Source organism: Anas platyrhynchos, chromosome 16, assembly GCF_047663525.1.
Source record: "Anas platyrhynchos isolate ZD024472 breed Pekin duck chromosome 16, IASCAAS_PekinDuck_T2T, whole genome shotgun sequence".
Taxonomy (NCBI): Eukaryota; Metazoa; Chordata; class Aves; order Anseriformes; family Anatidae; genus Anas; species Anas platyrhynchos.
The window spans coordinates 1462100-1468547 of NC_092602.1; the positions used below are offsets into that span (position 1 = coordinate 1462100).

Below are 6448 nucleotides of genomic sequence, written 5' to 3' on the forward strand. Positions count from 1 at the left end.
CCCACGGTGTGGCCACCTTCCTGGGGTCCCCCCCCGCTGTGCCGCGCAGGATGGGACGTGGCTCGCCGCTTTGGGTTAAAACGCTGCTCTGTTCTCTCTTTAGCAAAAGGAGTCCCAGGGGCTATAAAAATTCCCAGCAGGCTCTTGTCAGTCTCAGGTCATTAACTTTCTTTCATTGGGAGTTTGTTTACAGGCAGCCATAAATAGCGGCGCCCGTGCCGTGCTGCGGGTCGGGGCTGCCGGAGGGAGCAGGGCGCAGCACCCCGGGGTGCTCCCCAGCACCCTGCCCCAATCACTGACCCACCGAGGGCATCGACAGCCCCGCTGTCCTCAGCTGCCCTCCTGCGACCACATTTTCCCTGTGCCTGGGGAACTGTCCCTTGTCCCCATAGGACAGGGCCACCCCTGTCCCCGCACACAAGGGGGGTCCCGCGATGCGCTGAAGCTCCCCTCACCGACCTCATCCAAGGGGAAAAATTAATTACCAGCTCGTCATCACACCCCAGCAGGCTGTGGGGGCAGTCACCAGACGCCTCCCAGCGTGTCCCAGAGCAAGGGACCCATCGTGCCCCCAGCCCACCGTGTCCCCAACCTGCTGCTCCAGCCTCCAGTCGGGGATTTGCTCCCCATGGCAAACCAGGAGGGGAGCCTGGGGGTCCCACCTCACCAGCCCAAATGGGTTGGGGGGCGAACGGGCACAATTAGCACAGCCGGGCACGGTGTGCACCAGGCTGGGAGCTCCCCTTCTTTTATTTTGCGGGGCATCCAAAGAAAGCAGCTGATGCTTTGTGCGCCCTGGGCTGGCACAGCGCGTGGGGAGAGGTGGCGGCCGCACAGCCGGGCTGGAAGAGCCAAAAACCCAAAGTCACGCACAGCACGGGGACTTTTGCGCTTCCACCCGTCCCCAGGAGAGCGGGGCCCGGCCAAAAAAACCACCCCCAGCTTCATGGCTCACGGTCCCCCCCCCCCCCCCCGTCTAGGGAAAACATCTATATTTTAAACCATCCGCTCGCACAACCTGTAATCAGAGCAACACAAATAGCCCCGGCTTCCCATGTAAATTAAAAACACCCATTAGGCAGATTTCAAAAGATGTCAGTAGGCTTATAATTATAGACGACATCCTTCCGAGATAAAAGCGATTACCGGGGATGCAAATCACTTAGCAACCAATCAGTGCCCCCAGAGTGCAAAGCACTGACCAGCCATCCATTTTCGCCTCGTCCTTTTATTCCCTGCATCGAGCAAATACAAACACAGATAAAGAGAGGCACAATAGCTCTTGACACGCAAATAGGTTAACATAATAAAGCCAGCTTTAGCCGGCTCACTCGAGGGAGAAAAGCAATTCTCAGGCAAGCAGGAGGTAATAAAACAGGGCTTTTGTGTTCCTGGCTCCCATTCTCACCCCTGCGCCAGCTTTGCTGCATTAGCTGATAGGCATCGCGGGTTGATTGAATTACCTTTCATGAATATTAGCTTTTTGAGGAATGCGCAGGCAGAAGAGAAAGAAGAAATGTCTTATTTTTGCATGCATGCGCCCGCTGCAGACGGACATGCGGCTGCACAGAGGCCGGGGGCCGGGAGCGGTGCCCCGGCAGCTGCAGCCCCCCCCTCGCCCCAAGCCCACCCCGCAGCTGCAGCGACCCCAAAAGCTTCAGGGGGTGCTCGGCCCTACACAGCACCCCCCTGCCAAAGCTCGGGCAGCACCGGCACGGGGCCGGATCCTGCCCCGAGATGCTGCCGGTGCCCCCAAAGCCGTGCGGGGAGGGCAAAGGCTGAGCCCACCCCAGGGTAACGGGGGAAGGGGGCAAAACGAGGCCACGCTCGCCCCAAAAGGAGCCACCAGGACCACGAGGTTCCCACCACAGCCTCGTCTCCCCAGCACACACCGGCTCCGAGCAAAGCACCGGGACGTGGCCGGCCCCAAAGCCCCACCGCCTGCTTCCCAAAAATCAGCCGTGGGCACGGGGAATCTGTTTGGGGCAAAAAGGAGCCGGCAGGGTGCGGGTGGGCAGCACTAATCCTGCACAGGAGGGGAGCACAGGGGCGGCTCGGGGACGGCCACGGGCGCACGGCCACCGCTATGGGGTCGTGGGAGCCGGGGGACCCTCGTCCCCGTAAGCTGCGGCCGTTCCCCAGCAGGGCAGCAGATTGCAATTAAAAACCGGGCGAGATCAGGCTGGCCCCCAGCTTGAAGCATGGTTCAGGTGCAAATAGGACGGAGAACCAGAGGGGCTGGAAGGCGAGGAGGTGGCGCAGCTCCCCCGCAGGGGCTCGGCGGCAGCCGCCGGAGCAGCAGCCCCGTCTCTCGGTGGCGTTCCCGGCTCTCCAGCCTCGGGATAAATATTCACAGCGAGAGGTTTCAATTTTTAATGCCACGGTCGGCTGAGACAGGCCCATCTCGCAGCCGGCGCAGGCGAGGCGCCCCTCCATTGCTGACCTACTAAACTGCCAAGCGAGCCTTCGGCGAGGACGGGAGCGCACACACCAGGCTCCTGCGGATGAGGAATTGCCTTCCCTTTCCCTGCTCTCCGCACAAGGTCACAGCAAGGCCCCGGAGAGCTCGGCTCTCATGCCAGCGGCCTCCAGGCAGCCTGACCCAGCAGCACCGCCGCGGGAAAACCCACTCCTGGAAGCTGCACACATTTCCTAAAGGGAGGCAGCTCCTATAGACACGGGGAGAAATGCGCTCAGAGAGGACCAGCCAGGCAGGGATGCTCCCACATCCATCCTTTCCATGGCACGACAGCCTTTGCCAGCAGCACGTGCCCCACGCTGGGCACGCCAAGCGGTAAAACCCCACGGCAGAGGCATGGAAAGGTGGCAAAGCTGCTGCACCCCACAAAATCCCTATGAATAAAACCTGAGGAGCTCCTCACCGAGGCACGGCCCGGCCGTGCTGCCCGCAGAGCCTTGGGGCAGGCGGCTCCCATAGTCCATAAATCGCCCTCCAAGCAGCGTGCGCCCACCCAGGCGGGCTGCCCACGGCCACCGAGGGACAGCACCCATCGCAGGGACCCATCCACGCACCCGTTATCGCTGTGTGCACCCCGCGGGGCTCCCCACACCAGCACCCAGGCTGATCCACCGCTGCCCAGCACCAGGAGAACGCAACCGGGAGCGTGGCTGCCCGGTTCCACCGCTGCCTCTCCTCGGGGACACAGCGGGAGCGGAGCAGCAGCTCCTCACGCTCGGCTTTCCAGCTTCTCCCTCGCCTCCTCGGTGATGTGTCCGTGAGCTCTGATCCTGCTGCTCAGGGGGATGCTGCTGCCACCGCCTCGCTCCTCCGCGTCCCCGCAGCGGCCGCCTGCAGCCTCGGCTCCGCTCCCAGCACCGCCGGTCCCGGGGATGCCGTGGAGCTTCTGGAGCACCCCGGGGGTCTGCCCGGTGCCTCGCAGAGGGTTCAGCCCGGTTGTGCTCGGTGACAGCGGGGGGATGCTCTTCCACAGCCATAGCAGGGGCGCTCCCGGCTGTCCGCGCTCCTTTGTGGCCGGCTGGATGCGGGGCCGGGGGGGGGGGGCTCGGGAGGCTGCGGGGAGGGGGCTCCGAAGGCTCCGAGGGCTCCGGGGGGGTTGGGGCCGGCCCCCACCGCACACAGCAGGACCCGGGGCCGGTACCGGAGCACCTCGGGGCGCTTTGCTGGTGGCGAGGCACCGGCGGCCGCTCCATTATCTCCTTCCCACTTTGCGATTCGGTGTAAAAACCCCCAAAAAAACCCAAAACCAGCTGAAGTTGCTCCCATCCTCCGGGCTGCGATGCGCTGCACCCCCCCCCCTCCCCAGCCACCCCCTGCCCGCTGACCCCCCCCAGCCCCTTGTACCCCCCCGTACCCCCCTGTAACCCCCCGGAGACCCCCCCCCGGTGCCCACCGCCCCCGCCCGTTACCGTCAGAGCAGGATCCGGGCCGGCTCCGGCCGCTGCGGTGCGGGGCCGCCCCCCCCGGGCCGTGCAGCAGCAGCAGCAGCGGCGGCGGCGGCGGCACCCGCCCGGCCCCGCGGCCCGCCCCGCCCCGTGCGCGGCCAGCGTGCGGGGCTCCGGCGCGGAAAAAAAAAAAAACGGTAATCAAAAAAAAGGTCGAAAAAAGGCAGGCGGAGAAAAAGCGAAACGGCGAAAGACGGGAGAGAGAAAAACGACGAAACGGGAAAAAATCCGCAAAATCGCCGAGCCGGGGAGCGGCGGGGACGTCACATCGCGGGCCGGTCCCGGGCGTGCTCCGAGTCCTCCGGGTGTACTCCGGGCTTACTCCGGGCTTGCTCCGGGTTTACTCCGGGTTCCCTCCGGCTGCTGCTCCTCTTTGTGCGGCGGCGCTCGGTGCCCGCCGGCCCGTGGCGCAGGGGCGGCCGCGGCTCAGCGCTCCATGGCGGCGGGGCCGGGCCGTGTGGGGCCGGTTGGGGCTTTTTGGGGCCGTTTGGGGCCGTTTGGGGCCGTGCAGGGCGGCCCCGGGCGCTGCCTCCCGCCCGGCTCGCGGCTGAGGCGGCTCTGAGCGCCCCGCGCGGGGCCCGGCGGCCGCACGCGGCTGGGCCCCGCCCCCCGGCTCGTTGCCATGGAGACGCCGCCGCGCGTCCCGGCCGAGGGGCGGGGCCTCCGCCCACGCGCGGCTTTCGCGGGAAAATTCGAAGGCGCCGCCTCGCTCGCTCCTCTCTCTCGCCGCGGAGCTCCGAGGCGCGGGACTACAACTCCCGGCGTGCCCCGCGCGCGGCGCAGCGGCCCGGAGAGGACTCTCGGCGCCGCGGGGGGTGCTGGGGGTTGTAGTCCCGCTGGGTGCTGCGGTGGGGATGAGGGATTCGGGGGTTCCTCGGGGGGTGCGGGGGTGGATGCCCGTGGGGTGCCACGGCTCCCTTCTTCTCCACGAGATGCAATGGGAAAATGCCCCAAAAAGGCTCGTTTCAGCCTGCGTGCCCTGTTTCCTCCTAGCAAGCCTCTGCCATGCCCCACGGTGCCTGCTGTGCCCTGGTCCTCCAGCACCGCTGCCTCCCGCAGCCACCCCCTGTGCAGGGGCACGACCACCGCAGCCCCTCTCCCCTCTTCGTTATGCTCAATTGCCTGGTTATTGCCATTTCAGCATGGCAAAGCTCCCGGCATCATCCCCCATCTCCCAGGGCCATCCCACATCTCCTTCCTAGCCATCGTCACCCGTTTCATGCCCACAGGTCCAAGGGCACGAGGTGGGCACAATTATCCCACCCCCCCATGCACCTCTCTGCACCATGTCCGTACCTCACAACCACCCAAAGCAGCCCTTCCAGCCCTGGGGCTCACTGCCTTCCCGCTTGCCCCTCCCAGCCCTGCCATGCACATTTTGGGGAGTTTTGGCATCTTCTTGGGGTCCTCCCAGCCCCTGGAGCCCCGGGCAGCTCTCCCAACCTCCAGGGATTCGAGTGATCAGGAGCAAAGCCGACGTCGTGCATCTCCCCTTCTGCCATGCGCGGAGATGCTCCAGGCACCGCTCCCCATCCAGCCAACGCTGGAGGTTGAGAAATTAAAATAATAGCTAGATATGCTTTCAGGAGAGCGATTCCTCCGTGTAATTATAATACGTATTATCCTCCCTATGAAAATACATTATATTGAATAAATTCCCTCTTTGAGCAGGGCTATTCATACTATTCATTTGTTTCAGTTCAAACATTTTTAGCTCATAGATCTGGCAGGTTCTTGTGCAGCTTGGAAGTTCTCCGCAGCTTATTTATCTGCTTTCTGTGTTGCAATACAGGCTAGCGATAAGAATAAAGCCATTATAGATTTGTGAACAGCACTTGGATTTTTCAAAGATAATTTAATCAAAGCTATTAGCAAGTCAGAAAGAAAGATTGCTTTTTATTCAGCATGAAAAGGAGCCCTCGTTCTTCTCAGGAAATGTTGTAACCACCTGAAGTCACTCACGGGGACTTGAAAGGGTGGCAGCGATTTTGCTGGGGAGGAGATCCATCTGGGAACAGCTGACTTCAAAAGGTGGGAGTTTCACCACTGCCTTCAAGAAGACACCATTAGGCAGCTCTGGCCTCCCCGTTTACATCCTTCTCTTTTTTTCTTCCTTTTTTTTTTTTTTTTTAGGATTTTACCAGGGGAGGAACACTTTTGTGACTCGGGCAACCCGTGAATACCGGAACATAAATTTCCCCCAGCGGTGTTGGGAACACAAGGCGAGCCTTAATCTGCTCATGAATGAGGGCTGCAAAGCCAGCCCGGCCCCGCTCCGACATCCGAAGCGATTGAATTGCAAAAAGCAAGCAGGCAGCCATCGCTGCCGAAGGAGAGGGATTTTGTGAAAGTCCTTCTGCTTTAGCACAAATAAATAATGCAGTGGCCGGCCCCTGGCGGGAGTAGGGCAGTAATTCCCCCCAGCACCTGGGAGCGCAGCCCAGAGCCCTAAATTCCGGCTGCTCTCCTCTGATCTCCATAAAGCGGGGATGTGCAGGGCCCTACCGGCGAGCCAGCCCCATGA

At 62.6% G+C, this 6448-nt stretch overlaps 1 protein-coding gene across 1 annotated transcript in view; it reads right to left on the reverse strand.

Moving 5' to 3' along the window:
- FAM222A (family with sequence similarity 222 member A) overlaps positions 1-4514 on the reverse strand; it is a 28389-nt gene extending 23875 nt beyond the window's left edge. Inside the window, exon 1 of the mRNA XM_072024347.1 lies at positions 3889-4514. The gene's annotated coding sequence lies outside the window, so the exon portion shown is untranslated. The remainder of the gene's footprint in view (positions 1-3888) is intronic.
- Between the last annotated feature and the right edge of the window lie 1934 nt (positions 4515-6448).